Here is a 16,649-nt window from a genome sequence, read left to right as displayed (position 1 = left end):
AGCCCTTATTAGTACTTATATACCATGTTTATTTATTTAGGGACTATGTTGTGTCTCCTTTGTCCCTTGGTTTTTTTTTCTTCATTTTTCAGTTTTACTCCTTCACAGGGGAGGAAGGAGAATCGTATGTGAAATTAGAATATGCTGCAAAACTATTCTTACAGGTAACTAGTTTCGTTTTGCAGCATAGACTTCTAGATTCACATACTGTGCATAGATTGTGTAGCGGTATTTAGCGATAGTGGAGGAGGGAGTGTAGTTAATCTTCACTGGATAATAAGAAACCAAAATGGTGTTGTGTACCACTTGTTCTTTTTGAGAGAATGTGTCCTCCCGTTGTGTACATAGTAGGTATTCAAATAGCTCTACTGTAGAAGAGTATACCCATAAATACACTGGTGCATATTTGCATTTGTGAGTGTGGTAACTATAGATGTGACACCGAAAAAAAACCTTTTACGGTTGTCCGTTAGCGGTTAACAGTTTGTATCTTGAAACGGTTATATTTTGTAGGCCCATTCATGTTTATATTTAATATGGTTTTTACCAACCACTAGCTTCGGTTAGATTGATTTTTTTTTGTGGTATACAATTGTCAGGCTTTAATGCCTTGTGTAGATATAACTTAAGGGTTGTTCGGGTATCTGGTTGCTTAAAGTGAGTAAGTATCCCTTGTTTGATACTCGATTTGGGTAGTGAAATGAAATGCTAAGCGTATGCTGCTGACGTGTTGAAGTCAAATGTTACCCTTCTCTGTTTATGGTATTGCTGAACGTGGAGGTTATCACGAGCATGTGCTCTGAGCAATTGAGGGGGAGAGGAAAGAAGGCTTGACCCGGTTATATGGCGAACGCGTTTGTATAGTAAGGACACACGTATATTTTCCCTTATGAGAGTACTGGACCCACCTCGTATACCAAAGCTGTTGACATGTACATGTATAGGCATGTACATATGCATGTGTGCATGCGGACATACGAGAATGCTTGCTTTGATGTCACCGCCGCTTTATTCCTTCTGTGGGTTTGGAGGTATCGGACGTAGGAGGATAGCCCTGGGTGGTGGTTGAAAGGTGTCCTCCCTTTTGTATCCATGGGACATCAGTGGCCCCTGACCTTTGAATCTGGGTTACAGCCCTTAATGTGTGGTGTGCGCAGTGGGCACATGGCCAAACTATTTGAGAACAGGCTCTTATCTTTTCGTGGGCTAAAGCATACCCTTATTGGTATTGGGCACCCTTGTGATATGTAAGTGAGATACAGTAACAAATTAATGTGCTGTGTGCAGACCTTGTGCACCCTCTATAATTTAGTAAGTCAGCTTTACTTGTCCTAAGAGGCGGCCCCAGAAAAAGCAAAATACCTTTACCTATGTAGGAATAGGGCCAAAATACAACCCAACAATTTAGAACCCCAGAATAGTAGTGAATAGGACACGATTCAAGGCCAATCGTACGAGTTACTTACCTTCGGTACTGATGTATCTGGTACAGATGTTGTCTAGCCGCAGATTCCTTAACTTAGAATTATCCCCAGGCGTTACTGGATCTGGAAATTGTTTGCACCAGCACCTCTGCGCGCCAGGGGATGGCACCACACGACCCTGCCCTGACGTCGTCCACGGACGGGACGTCAGTGAGGTCATACAAGTCCCTCCCAGCGCGTTGACATCAGTTTTCTTCGGAGAAAGTATACCGCGGCACAACGCGGAGTCGCCAACAAAACTGTGAAAGTATGGGAACAGTGTGCGAAGGAGAAAAAATCCGTAAGGCAAAGCAATCGGATGGTACACAACACCATCAAAGGACAGTATCAGACACGGTCTACGTACAAACCAAGAACTAAAGTATAGAGCAATGCTCTGAGAAACAACCCCGTAAAGCGAAGCTTGGACCGTCCCCAGAGGCTGAGTAACAAGAGAAGAATATCCCGACAGACAAAGACTTACAACGTAGAACTGTGCTGGCCAACAAGGGCGGAGCACAGGAAAAACAATCTACTGCGAGAAGGCATTACAAGAATGGCACTTCCCCTATAGTAATGTAAAGCTGAAGCACAGCCCAGCAGATCCCAAAAAGACAAATGAATAGGAGACAAGATCCCCAAGTAGAAAGAGGAGGGAAGGAATGCAATAGAAGATCTCACTGGAAGCACCAGGGTGAAGGAATGCAGAGAAAAATGAGAATCATCTCCTGGGTTAAGGCGAAGCAAAAAGCACCGCTTTACAGGAAGAGAAGCCACCTGGAGGAAGGTGGCTGCATATTGTAAATCATAAAAGGGTTGCACCAAATTAAACACCTTTGATGAAGACCAGTGCCAACTGAAAGGAGGCAAAGCGGAGAAACCCACCTGGCAAAGTCCTCGCAGAACGGGGAGGATGGGTGGGCGTTAAGGAATCTGCGACTAGATAACGTCTCTACCAGATACATCGTTACTGAAAGTAAGTAACTCGTACATCTGATAGAGACATCTAGCCGCAGATTCCTTAATTTAGAATAGATACCGCAGCCATACCCCAGGGGAAGGTGGGTCTGCGACAGAACAGAAAGTGCCTGAGAGCACTGAACCGGCAACAGTGTGACGAACTAAGGGGAAGGCGGTGCAGCCAATCAGCAACCCAAGCAGCTCAGAAGAGCAAGAGATAACAGGAGGCGAGACATCACAAGACTGCCAAAATGGCGCGAGACCATACCTGTGTGAGTATAAGATGAAGAAACGGCACTACACCATATCCCAGAACGGAAGAGATAGTACATAACGAAGGGAGGAAGGAGAACTACTCCCAGAGCTGCATAATGCACTAACCGCTCCCAGAGCTCAATGGCGCAGTAAATTGACACCAACCAAGCTAGAGGACAACATGGAGACATACCCAGAGCATACCAGGCGAGCCCATGCAAGGGAGGCCGGACAGGCAGCATCCAGGAAGCGAAGGACAAGGAGGCAGGAACAGAGCAGTGCCTCAGAAGCACAGGTGCGAACATAAGACATACCAAGTGCACAGTTAGTCACCAGAACGCGACGGGCGGACAGTACCACGCTGAACCACACCATGGCAGGCCACAACAAGAACATGCACATAGCAGACAGCTACAGCAACAAGGTGAAGTAGCTATGAGTACAGGACTGCCCAGCAAGGTAGTTTTAAGGCCAAGGGGAGACCACCCCTGGAAGACAGAAGCGCAGGGCGTTGCACCTGGGACAACCTTCATCAGAGGAGCTGTCCCACAGGCACACCAGACACAGATGAGGGTACCACCCAAAGTAAAAAAAGACACATGAAGAGTGTGGCATCCGAGGCACCAAAGGTGTCTATAGGAACTGAAGAACCCACACAGCTGTTGAGAACAACATCAGATTTCCAGACCACCACCTCTGACCCGGAGAGGAAATGCACCCTCATAGAAGAGAGGGACTGTGCAGTACATGAACGGGACAGATAAGACCCTAGAAAGAGCATCCAGGAGCAGAGGCCCACCTCAGGGAGCAGAACCCTAGGAAACCTCATTGCTGAATATTCAGGAACATGCACCGAAGTGCAGCATAAACGAAAGAAAAAACACCGCCGTGCAGAACGATGGCAAGCCTGAGTACAAGGCACCCAACTGCTCCCTGAAAATCGAGGATATAGGACCAGACCTCGCAGAAGCGAAGAGAGGTGGAGGTGTGTAGAAAAAGGACAGACCGACCGATAATCTCAAAAGGGGCCCAGCCACGAGACCATGCAGCTGCGGGTACGATAGGAGGACCCGCCTGATGAACCTGGGGCAGGAGGCAGCTTCATTTTGAAGCATGTTAAAATACACTGAAAAGAGATAGTACAAGGAAAAAAACCTCTAGAAGAGGAGAATGAGGCACGCACGCAAGGCTCAAGCAAGGCGAGACCTACGGCTTGTAGGAGATCGTGCCAGAAGGCACAACACTATAAACCGCCCAACGGTAAGAAGACAGCATCAGTAGGCGTAGGGAGCCCAAGGGGACCTTCACGCCTGCCTGGCGCAGAGCGAAGCTACACAATAGCATACAGGTATGCCACCTGGAGTATCACACCCCCAAGAAAAACAGGGGAACACCTCTTAGGGTAAACCACAGTCAGAGGACAGAACAACCTGTGGAACACCGGCACAGTAGGCTTACTGCCAGCCCAAAAACACATAGTCCAACAGGCGGACATTAAATGAAAGGGTAACCACCCCAGGATATGACAACGTGAGACTCGCTAAGTACAGACCTATTGGGGAGGGTGAAAGCCCACAAGGAGGCGACGAACTGCCGAATCGGCGTGGGCATCAAACAAAAGGACCCCATCAAAGGGCATGTCAACAAGGTGTTCTCGGATATTCTCTGGGAAGGCGCCACCCCGCAACAAAGCATGGCGTCGTAGTGCAACAGAACCAGCCATAGCTCAGCCTAAAGAATCTGAGGTATCCAGGGCCGAGCGGATAGTAAATTCCGCCAGACCACGGCCGTCACGGATAAGACGGAGGTCAACACGAGCATCCTCTGTAGTAGAAGTTAGAAGAGACTCAGCAGAGTCCCAAACGGCAGAAGTAGCCCAAGCCAAGACACACACTGTATTGAGTGATCGAAGTGCTGCGCTAGTGGAGGCAGAAATATTACGACCCCACGACCCCAGCCATCTGGACTCCCGGGAGGGAGGAAGCAGCAGCTGAGGCAAGGAAGGTAAAGCAACTTGCAGAACCAATCCCTGAACGTCTGGATGACAAAGAAAACAAATGATAGCTTGGAGCAGGGCAGTAGCGGTGCATGATTCGAGCCACGGGATCTCCCGATGCCGGCTGAGACTAGGTGCCCAGAAGGGCATCATAAAGAGAAGCTTCGAAAGGCAGAAGCAGCTCTACATTCCCCGAACCGTGGTGGAGGACATCCAACAGAGGGTTAACAGGCAGAGGAACCGAAGTGGGGTGAATACTCAGAATGCGGGCAGCCATGGAAACAACTTAGAAATGCCGCACCAGCCTCGGTAGCACTCCGAGGAGGGGACAATAATTCATCCGTGGGTGAGAGCTGTAAACTGAGCCTCCCACCCCAAGGAGGGTTTCAGATGAACGGAGAATGAGACCAATGTCCAAATGAAGGAAGCCCCATGGACGAAAGAGGGTTCTGAGGAGGCGGAGAATCCGCCGGAGCCACACATTCCAAGGGGGGTGGGGGAGGGGGAGGCAATGACGGATCCAGCATTGCCGGACGTTGGGGTGACGCCGAACTCCCCCCGGAAGTCTCCAGAGAGGAGTCAATGATCCGGAGTCGAGGCGGCGCCAGGGCATCCTCGGCCAGCGCAGATTCTGCCTCGTCTGGCGCAAACTCAGCCTCAACAACAATAGGCTCCGAAGAAGGGAACGGTGCCGTAGCCGGGAGGCAAGTCTATGGCGCCGGACCAGCGATGACCCCGCCTCAACCACAACAGGCTCGGACTCTGAAGTAAGGGATGGAGCTGGAGAGGCAAGGCTTCAGCGCCGAACCGGGACAGACCTCTGAGAAGGCAGCCGCCTGTCCGGAAGGCTGAGGTGGGCTCTGAGCCAAGTTATGAGCACCAGCAACCACCTGCGACACAACTGGGAGCCCCACTGGACTATGCGGTGTGGTGTGGGTGCTATGGGTCAAAGGGGGACACAGCCGGGCCATGCCCGGACGCCATATCTCCATCATCCCTAGAAGCAAGGGGCTCAATCGGTGCCTGGGGCAAATCAACCGGAGAACACGCACGTTGGAGGGTCCGAGGACACCCCAGGGAGAGGAGGGGACCAAAAGGAGGCCTGCAAGGCGACGGCATAGGCTGCCATCTGGGTCCGAGTCTTCCCAACGCCCAGGAAAGGCAGATAGGGGAGGGACGACTCCAAGGGGCTCACATCCGGAGTAATCCAGTAAATGCCGACAACAGTAGGAAGGGAGGCCAGGGACCTCGGCGACATGCGCCGGGACTTACCAGGAAAGGGCAAGCGACGCACATGGGAACCGATGCCGCAAACAGAACCCACTGCCTCCGGGACCTGCCGCCGAAGAGGCCAGGGGCCGTGACACCTCCAACCGGGACAGGTGAGCCGAAAGTAACTTCATCCGGCACTCCAGCTGGGACTTCAGCTGGAGCTGTTGGCAAGTGTCGCAATCAGTAAAGTCGTGGTGTTCGCCCAGACATCACATGCAGATAAAGAGTGGGTCCGTCGCGGACATTTGCCGCAAACAGGAGGTACACGTTTTAAAGACTGAAGGCATCGCACACTGTTTGAGACGCGAAGGCGTCAAAAGGGGCCTGAAAACAGGGCGGAGGAACCGCTTACTCCAGATACGCGTTGCACGCGGAAAAGGAAACTGACAGCGTGCCGGGAGGGACTTATATGACCTAGCTGACATCACGTCCGTGGACGACGTCAGGGAGGGGTCGTGTGGCGCCATCCCCAAGCGCACAGAAGAGTTGCTGCAAAACTATTCTGAATCCAGTCGGACGCCTGGGGATAATTCTAAGTTAAGGAATCTGCGGCTAGATGTCTATCAAGTCAACAATGTACCTTTTCACAGAGCCTAGCAACATTCAAACTGAGCTCGACAGGATGCGCCCTGACTTTCCAGAGAAAAGATAGAGGTAGCAAAACCACTGTACCAGTACACAAACACGTACGCCCCAGCTTCCATCTGCGGTCACAGGGTGGCCTTAGCATATCTAGGGCAATCTTCTTTAACAAATGGACCCAGGACATGGAATTCCAGTGTATGGCAATACATTTCGATGACGCGAAGGGAAAGGAGTCTGGTAAGGGAAGATTGAACAACAGCTTAGATACCCCATGTGAGGATATTGGGGAAGCTGAAGTGGGTGGATATACGTGGCTAGAAAGAAAGGAGAAACCATTAATTGCACGGAAACTTGCATTGTATGCCTTGTGTTTCAGAGGTAACGGAACAATACCAATTGGCACAAATGAAAATGGACAGTGCTGCACATTCCGGACAAGCAATGGGGCACCTCCAGGCTGATGGATACCTTAAGGCAGAGCAGCGAGTTTGCCTACACTCCGCTCGTAGCTCGATGGTGTGGCCTCTGCTCCCTCGTACCCATACACACCCCGACTCTGGTCATTACCAGAAAAGAACTGTAGAAGTTGTACTAACGACTGCTAAAAAGGTCTCTTGCATCGGGCTTGTGAAAAAAACTGCATTATTTTGGCTGGGCTCAATACAAGAACATTCTGGAAGAATTCAGACAGTTCTCTGATGCACAAGTATCCACGAGAGGGTCCATACCCTTCACCTTACAAAAACGAATGTCCGCTAGATGCAGATAACCAGGTGGGAAATGAGATGAACAGTACTGAGCCTGGCCTTAATTTGATCAAGGAGAAGTACCGAGAACCATCTGCCTCATGGTGATTCAATGAAATGTTGGACTTAAGGACCGCAATGGAGAGAGGGGGTGTGTGATCGGTACTTCCTGACAGACAACAGAACTGACTCTTGCCATCCAAGAACTGCACCGCTTACAAAGCGGCATGTGTAAGGAGGGAGATGGCCCTGAGCAGGAACAGTGAGTTGGTTTTTCCTGTCTGTCCGGTGGCTGTCTGGACTGTGCATATCACTGCAGTGACTTCCTGCAAAGGGGGTCTCCTGCTGTAAAAACGGAGGCCTCAAATTGGGTAGAAAGCAAGTAACTAGGAAAATAGTAATAGTCAAAACTGAAAAACAAGTCCCAAATAATGTGACTATCATGAAATAGGGGTTAGACAATGTAGCTAAAAATTCAGCAAGAGGGCAAAAGGTTATTGATGGAAACCAATGCCAATATTTATGATACATTCTTATTTAAGAATGTAATTGCATCTATCGAATTTAATCGTCCTTCACTCTCCAACCCAGACTCAAATGTGGTCCAGCAGGTGCTGAGATTTCAGCCTGAGGTTACTGAATGACAGGTCTCAGTTGGGGTGGCACGTAGCCAACAATCACGTGAACAGGAATCCAGTCAATCCCTCAGATAAGTGCTGCGACATAACAACGGTCCAAGGAGATTAGCCAAAAAAAAGCACATATGGCCGGAGGGTAGTATGCATTCCCAAAAATACCATAAAGTTAGATGCTACATGAAGTTAGGAACACAGCCAATCCAGACAGCAAAGGCAGTGATCACGCACCCCTCATGCTGGACATCTGGACACGTTACCCACTGGCCCCCCATTGTGTCCACGCATGGTCAAGGGCCACCTGCATTTGTTATCAGGGACCCTATTTACGACTCCAAAGATAGGCCCGGATTCTTTTACTACAAAAGGATCGGCTGAAGCCTTTTACGATGCCTAAAAGAAATTTATATAACCTTGATCAGATGGATTGTACTTTGAGCTAGTCTTCCGCCCCTCTTCTGTAACTGTACTCATAGCTGAAGTATTTGATTAAATCAACTTTTTCCTGTTTGCCAAATGCCTCGTATCTTGTTTAAGTTATATTCATATTTGAGCAACAGTGAAGCCACAAGTTGGCACACCTCTGGTGTGCCATGCCTACAGACACTGCATGCAATGTAGGTCATCCCTACAGCAGGTCTTACAGCCTGAAGCAAGATGCATTATACTACATGTGTAGGCAGATCTGTATAAGCAGATATGCCCCTGTGATGTCTAACTCGAAACTATGATCTTAGAAGTGAACAGGGAATCCTCGTGCTGGACATTGGTGTTTACAGGCTCCCCAGCTACATGATGGCATCACTGAAACTAGAAAGATTGTATTACAAAGTCCAAGAAACAGGTAAGAAAGAGGACTATTTGGTACACCACCAACACAGTCCACAATATCCCAGTCCTACAGAGTACTCGTCACAAAAACCTCAGGAAGCAGCCTTAGAATGTTGGGACCAGGGGAGGAAGGTACCAAGGAGGCAAAAACCGGAGGTGGGAAACCAGAAGGAATATACCATTAGATTACAACACATCTCCCTGGGTAGGAGGAAAACAAAAAAAGGAAAGAGAGAAGGAAGGGAAAAAACGAAGGGAGGGTTGAAAACAGGGAACATAAACGTATAGCCCTAGATATAGTTTTTGTCCAATAGGGCAACTGGAAAAATGGAACCAATATTATAGTCTTTGTGCCATGAAGGACAGCTAATGTTTCTTGTCGATCTACGAACAGGGTCAGCGTTAGTAGGAGAGGTTATGACCACCACTCCCCCCATTTGAGGATGTTTGCAATTGACCACTCTGTCCATTCCCCACGTTTGTCCATTTTCAAGGTGGACAACATTCCTTGCTACACCTGTAATTTTGACAGGTTCGGAAAACCTGGAGTAATTTCTCCTTCTAGCCAGTGGTAAATCTATGCGAACCCCTTCTCCTGGTTTGAATGATGGTGCCTTGACACTCTTGCTATAGTCATACCTCATTTTCTATTTCTCTTGTTGGTTTACAATTTTCGTTGCAATGTCCAACCTGTCTATCTTGCAGTCATAAGTCTTATGCAGCCACCCTGCTGTGAGATTGGTTTTAGGTTTCCTTCCTTTTAGAGATACAAATGGTGAAACTCATGTGATAGTGTTGGGTGCTGATCTGTACGACCATATCATTTCTTGCAAGGCTTGCTTCGCAACTATAACTGTGGCTTCTGCTCTTTGTAAACATTCTTTGATGACCCTATTCATACGTTCTACTAGCCCATTAGCTCTGGGACCATAGAACGCTGTTTTAAGATGGTTAATTCGTAGGTCAGACATGAAAACTCTTCATCAAGTCTGAGGTAAATTGGACCCCATTGTCCGGTATACCTTCCTCATAGAAAGTGTCTTTTAAAAATTGAATAAGGTTTTTGGTATCAATGATGCTTACCCATTTGGTTACCACCCACCTCGAGTGATAGTCTACGAGGACAAGGATGAAACGTTCACTAGCTTGTCTGAGATTTAAAGGCCCAATAATGTCTAGCGCCAGCTTGGACCATGGACGGTTGGGAACTTCAACAGACAACAACGGAGGTTTTCTTACTGACAGTTTTGTCACTTTTGGCACAGTCTACACAGTCCTTGACTACATTTTCCACCATTCTGTCCATACTTGGCCACCAGTATTCTTCACGTACTTTGCTTTTAATCAAACTCCGACCAAGATGTCCTATGTGCGCTAGTATGATTTGGTCTCATTCCTTCAGGAGGTACAATTTAATTATGCTTAGTTCATGCCTCACTTACCAAAATATACTAACCGGGTCAGATAACATGTTCTTTTGGTCAGGCCACCCTTTTTTTTATGAGTTCTTTTAGGGCTACTGCAGTACTGTCAAGTTTTTGTTTTCCCACTCTAGCACCACTACATCACATCCTTCCTCTTTCGTGTCACAATCTACATTTATGGGGGCACGAGACAGAAAATCAGCCATCATGTCTCTTCCCGGGAACACATTTCACTTTAAAATGGAATCCTTCCAGTCCTATCATCCATTTAGCTATCCTAGTGTCAATCTGGTGGAACCTTTGGTAGTGAATACGTAAGTGAGCGGTTTGTGGTCTGTCTTTTTTTATCAGTTTTTATTTTTAACTTTCAAAGAATTACATTTACTTGAAAGACATAACTTGCGCACTTTCCATACATGTTGACTAGACATATTAAACACAGTTTCGCCACTTGCATGGTGGACCCTGCGCTCGCCCTAGGCACAGCCGCAGCACCTGACTGAACATAGAAATAGCTTTCAGTTCTGATTGAGTCTAGAATATATGTCTCTATTCAGGAGCTGCTTAGTGCCAGAAGTTCAGTAGAATAGTCCTTCCATTGTTGCCATATGGACTGTAACAGATTTAGTTAAAGAAGTCAGTTAATTCCCCAACAGTCCCAACAATCCCAACTCAGCCTGGCGCTAGTGGTGGCGTCCCCTTACCCCCTCACTTTGCCTTTTCCATTGACCTCGTCCACCATAATGGAGAGCTTGTTGTCCCTTCATAGCGAGACAAGTCTCTTCCCCCCCCCCCCCCCCCATTGTTATTGACACGAATCAATACATGCAGGGGACTTCAACCGTAACATATGAAACCATACAGACACCCAATTGCTAATTCCAGTGCTTACCCTAAACCCATGCCGCTCCTCTCAGATTGTCCCCTGGTATGCTCCTCTGCTACCCTCTTGAGTGCCTGGAGCAGACCCTCCCAGCGAGTGGCTATTGGCTCCTTCCTTAGGCCCAGCGTTTCCTCCCTTCTAATGGCCGTCCCTTCATCCCACGCCCAGACATAGATCGAGTGACTCCACGCCTGTACATGGTGGGGTTCCTGCGCTTTCCACCTTTTGGTGAGCAACCGTTAGACAAACGCTATTCCCAGGTCTAAGAACTGGGATGTCACGTTCATGGCCGGCGTTCTACGGAATTGGTGTAATAGGTATACCTCCCATTCGAATGGCAAGCTACAGCCGGTACTTATATGTAGCAGCTTGCTTATCCTACTCCAATAAGTATATATCCTCTGGCAACTCCTTAGCATGTGGATCAGCCCCACCCCAGGCTCCAGACATCTGGGGCACACCGCATCTATACGGTGAAAGTACCTGTTGATGGCCTCTGGTGTAAGGTATGCCCTGTGTAGTATCAACTGGATCTGTCGGAGCCTCATTCCTGGGGATACGCACAGAGCCTTTCAGTACCTTTTCCCATTCCTTATCTTCTAAGGGCCTCCCTAGGTCTGTTTCCCACTTGCGTGGGAGTGGTTCTAATGTGACCGCTACATGCGTGCGTAAAGACCCTGCGAACCAACGTACCAGGTGCCTGCCTCGTCCCATAACATGGAGGTACTGTATAGTGAGATGTTGCTTTGGTTCTGTAGACATGTCCCCTCCATATGGCAGTCAGCGTTGCAACTAAGGTTTGTGGTCTGTCTTGATAGTAAAAGGTACCCCCCACAGAAAAAATATAAAATGGTTAGCAGCCCTTAAACAAGCCAACGCCTCTTTCTCAATTACGGAGTAGTTTTGTTCGGCACCTTTTAATGATCTGGAGGCAAATGCAATCACTTGTTCCATGTGCCCTATCTTTTGTGTAAGACTGGCTCCTAACCCTTTGTTGCTGGCATCTGTGGAGAGATAGGTAGTTTTTATGGGATCAAACCTACCTAGGAAAGGAGCTTTGGTAATGCAAGTTTCAATATGCGAAAATACCGTTTGGCAGTCCTCCTTCCATTCAAATGGTTGTTTGGCTTTAAGGTTACGCAACGGCTCCACCCTGCTCGAATAATTCTTTATAAAATTTTGAGTAATATTCTGATAGTCCTAAGAAGGATTTCAATTGCTCTACATTGGTGGGAGCAGCTGCTTAGAGTACAACTTCAACCAGATTCATTTTGGGTTTGATGCCTTCACTGGAAATTGCATGCCCCAAGTATTCTACTGGTTTTACTCCTATTTGGCATTTCTCTCTTTTTAACGTCAGACCCGCTTGGCTCAGCTTTTGTAGGGTAATCTTCAACCTGTCATTGTGTTCAAGATCATCTCTGCCAAAAATCAAGATGTCATCTTGAAAACAAAGAGTGCCGGGAATGTCTTTGAGCACATGCTGCATAAATCTTTGAAATGCAGACAGCGGATGCTAGTCCGAAAGGCATGCGGAGATATTGGAATGCTCCTAAGGGTGTAATGAATGAGGTGAAGTGTCGGCAATCAGGATGTAACTCCACTTGGTGATATGCCAACGATAAATCAAGGACACTGAAATGACTGGCATCTTTAATGTGTGTAAGGATTTCATGTATTCTGGGTAGCGGGTGCCTATCTACCCAAATATTTTTTATTTAAGTCCCTCAGATCAATGCAAAGTCTAGCTTCCTTGTTGGCAGCTTTGGACGTAACAATGGGAGATAACCATTGAGAACTCTATGGGTTCTATGACTCCTAGCTCTAGTAGTCTATTTATCTCTTTTTGTAAGGGTTCATGTATTAAATGAGGAATCGGCCTCACCTTATGGGTAGTGGCCTTGGCGTTGTCTAAGTTTTATGCAATGCTGATAATCTTTAAGTACACCCAATTTATTGGTAAATACTTCAGGAAATTATTCGCAGATAGCTTGGCCACAAACTGATCTATCTACTAAAAGGACTTGATCACAGCTGTTGGGATCAAGTTTCATACCTAGGTCTTTTTGAGGTTTCCACCTAATTAAATTGAATCCTTTATCAGATACATACATTTTGCCTACTGTGCTTCTACCTTTATACTCCATTCTCATAGTGGTCATCCCTAGCAGGGAAATAGGGTCTCCATATCCTCTGGGTTTAATGTCCGCTTCTTCGAGAGTGCCTAATTTGTTAGGAAACAGCCCTTTAAACACTTTACTGTCTAATAAGGTGTATGGGGAGAATGAATCGGCAAAGACTGACCAACTTTTTATCCACTGATTGTGCATTCCGGAAAATTGACCATACTATCCTTATCTTCTACTTGGAACACCAGTTTGGTGTCTGCCGGTATGGTTTCTGCTTCTATCAGAGAAACTTTCCTTGAATTTTCATGACATGCTCTGGCTATGTGTCCTTTCTTTCCACACTTGTGGCATGTCGCATTCCTTGCTGGACAAGGACTATTGGCTAAATGTGCTGGGTTTCCACACCTATAACACTTAATTTTTGAATTCGTGCTTATAAGGTTTTTCTGCTTGAGTTTGTTCCTTTGACAATTGTTTACCAACAGCATTTACATCATGACATTTGGGCTCAGCACTTACATTTATTTCTTTTATACACTCAGCTGTGTGTTCAATGCTTAAAGCCATTTCTGCTTGTTTCAGATCAGGATTTCCTGTTAATAGCTTCTCTTGAATTTTATGGTTGTGCGTGCATCTGACCAACTGGTCTCTAATAAGAGATTGTTAGCCCTTCGAACTCACAAGTGTTGGATAATCCTTTTAAGGCTGCAATATAAGATTTTACCTTTTCACTTTTACCTTGAGTTCTTGAAAACAAATGGTGCCTTTCCAATAGTACATTTATCGCTTTACCACAATGTTTCTCCAGTTTGTTCATGGTAGCTAGGTAAACATTGAAATCTCCTTCACTTCCTCCTTCATCCTCTGTCAGGGCCTTCCAAGTTATTATAAATCTTCCTGCCTTCTACTCCTAGATTATGCAGTAAAATGTGCTGCTTTCTGAAGTTCGAAAAATTCTCCTCCCATCGCTATCAAGTATGATTCAAATATTACCCTCCAATCCTTCCACTATATTGTAGGATCACCTTCATTTAGGAAGGGAGGAGGTAATGCCATGTTTAACGCAGCCATGGTGTACTATATAAAGTAGGCTCCTCTGTACAACTAATGCACTCAGAACTTTAAGAATGGCAGTGATGTCACTTTTGTTGTCCACCTTCTATGCACTTAGAACTTCAAGAATGGCTGCGAAGTCACCTTTGTCCACTTTGAAGTCTTTTATAGCAAATAAGCAGAATAACGTCTGAAACTGTATTTATCAGCATGTATGACAGGCATTGTGTTGAGCTTGCCCATAATCACACAATTACGTATACCAGCTGTGCCTATCAGCGTGCAACCCCCCCAATAGCTGGTAAGACAGGCAGACAAACAAGCTGTGCCCACCAGCGTGTAAATACTGTAATATATCTTCTCAGAGGAATGGCTTCAGACAAAATGTGGCGAGGATGGCAAGAAAGGCAGTATTACAACTATGCAGTAATTAAATCAATACCAGAATTTGTTGATAGGCAGTAGTGGATAAGCTGTGCCCATCAGGGTGCGCTCACCAATATGTATACCAGCTGTGCCTATCAGCATGCAACCAACAAAGAGCTGGTGTAGACAGGCAGAAAGCAAACTGTGCCCATCAGCGTGTAAACGTACTGCAATATCTTTCCATATGAGGCAAATGTGGCAAGATGAGCAATATTCAACTGTGCGTTAACTAAATCAACACAGACTTTGTTGATAGGCAGTGCTAGATAAGCTGTGCCCATCAGCGTGCACCATGAAGAAACAGCTCCAGAGAACACTCCTTATGGAAAGTGAGAATGTGGCAAAAAATAGCTTTTTCTGCCGGCTTGAGGAAAATGCTGACAGGAACAGAAAGCCACATTGGGCGCTCGTACAAACCGAGGAGAGTTCAGGAAGACTGAGGAATGCCGATCCAACCCACCTCTCAATTTCTCGGTGCAGGATATCCCATCCTCGTCGCCAGTGTTACAAAGTCCAAGAAACCGGTAAGAATTAGGACTTTATTTGGTACACCACCAACACAATCCACAACATCCCAGTCCTACAGAGTACTTGTCACAAAAACCTCGGGAGGCAGCCTTAGAATGTTGGGACCAGGGGAGGAAAGTACCAATTAGGCAAGAACTGGAGGTGGGAAACCAGAAAGAATATACCATTAGATTACAACAGTTTGGTATCAAATATCTTGCATTAATAAACCCACACTGATTCCAGTGATGGATTAATACATACATCCAGAGGGCACCTTAGATGTGCCCCCTGAAAACCTACTGATTATTAGTTATACCAGCCTGCCACAAGACAAGTTTGACCCCCTGTGATCTACGAGAGCAGAAACAATGCCTGGCAGGAGGTGTAGTCACCACCTCCAAGCAGGATGGCTAAGTGATTTGCATATCAAGGCAGGAAGCTTCAAAGGAATGTGCCGCCTTTGACATTAAACCCCAAGGCTTTCCCAGACAGTGATAATGCCATGCCTGGTCTCTTGCCCATGTGGCACTAGGACAGATGGGAGAACTAGCTAGTCAGGAGGAGAGTTCCCTTCTCAGCCCAATTCAACCTCTAAGGCAGGCTACCTGATGTCAACACAAATTTTAGAATTCCACCATCTTAGCTTTGGTGGAATTAGGCTCTGGGTCAAAGTTATGCCCACTTACCACAGAAAGAGGTCATAAAAGGGGTGTAGACAATCTAAAGGTAAGTAGCCCATTGGCTACTACCGGTCATGCCCCTAAATTGAGTATTTAGGTGCACCATGACACCAGGAACTCAGATTCGATGGATACATTAGAATAGGCCACAGAGCTGCAAAAAAAATGAGAACTTACGGCTGTGAACTTTTGGTGCCAAGCCCAGTCTGCACCAGTCTAGACAATCTTGGCTAGCGACATGTCCTGCAACCAAACATTTCCAAGAACCCCGGGAGACAGCCAGCCCTTCGCAAATTGCAAGAAATCTTGCTTGAAGTAGAGTAGCTACTCCCCTGCAGCCCACAGGCACTGAAAATGCAAAGCCCGGTTCACAAAGTTGGTGCTCTCCGGCCAGGCCAACAGTAGTCTCCCAGGAAGAGGAAACTGTGCTACTGAAGGTCTGATCTGCGCCACCCACCCCCACCAAGTGAGAGGACACCTGGACCAACCAGAGACGCACAGAACCAATACATGGGTACTGTACCCCTTGCAGCAAAAAGAGCCCACGAGTCCAATTCAGACTACCACTACACCAAGACCGAACAGCCATCGAGGGAGGTCAGCAACACAGAAACCAACCTTCAGAGTGGCCCAGCTGTCCAGATTTTGCACCCTCAACTGGTGAGTCAGACAAATTCAAGGCACTAGGATGCAAAGAGCCCAGACAACCTTTTGTACGAAGGTCCCAGCCCAGGTACCAACAAACCACCTGTGCACCCTTGTCCCTAGGACACTTCTGACCAGAGAGACCTGTTGGGATCT

General features: G+C 47.0%; 1 protein-coding gene across 1 annotated transcript in view; it reads right to left on the bottom strand.

Annotated features, from left to right (window-relative positions):
• Nucleotides 1–16,649, bottom strand: part of HMMR (hyaluronan mediated motility receptor) — a 415,301-nt gene that overhangs the window by 106,001 nt on the left and 292,651 nt on the right. The gene's annotated exons all lie outside the window — the stretch shown is intronic.

This window comes from Triturus cristatus, chromosome 7 (genome assembly GCF_964204655.1).
Source record: "Triturus cristatus chromosome 7, aTriCri1.1, whole genome shotgun sequence".
Taxonomy (NCBI): Eukaryota; Metazoa; Chordata; class Amphibia; order Caudata; family Salamandridae; genus Triturus; species Triturus cristatus.
Note: the sequence above shows the minus strand (reverse complement) of the source record. Positions and strands in the feature narration are given on the sequence as shown.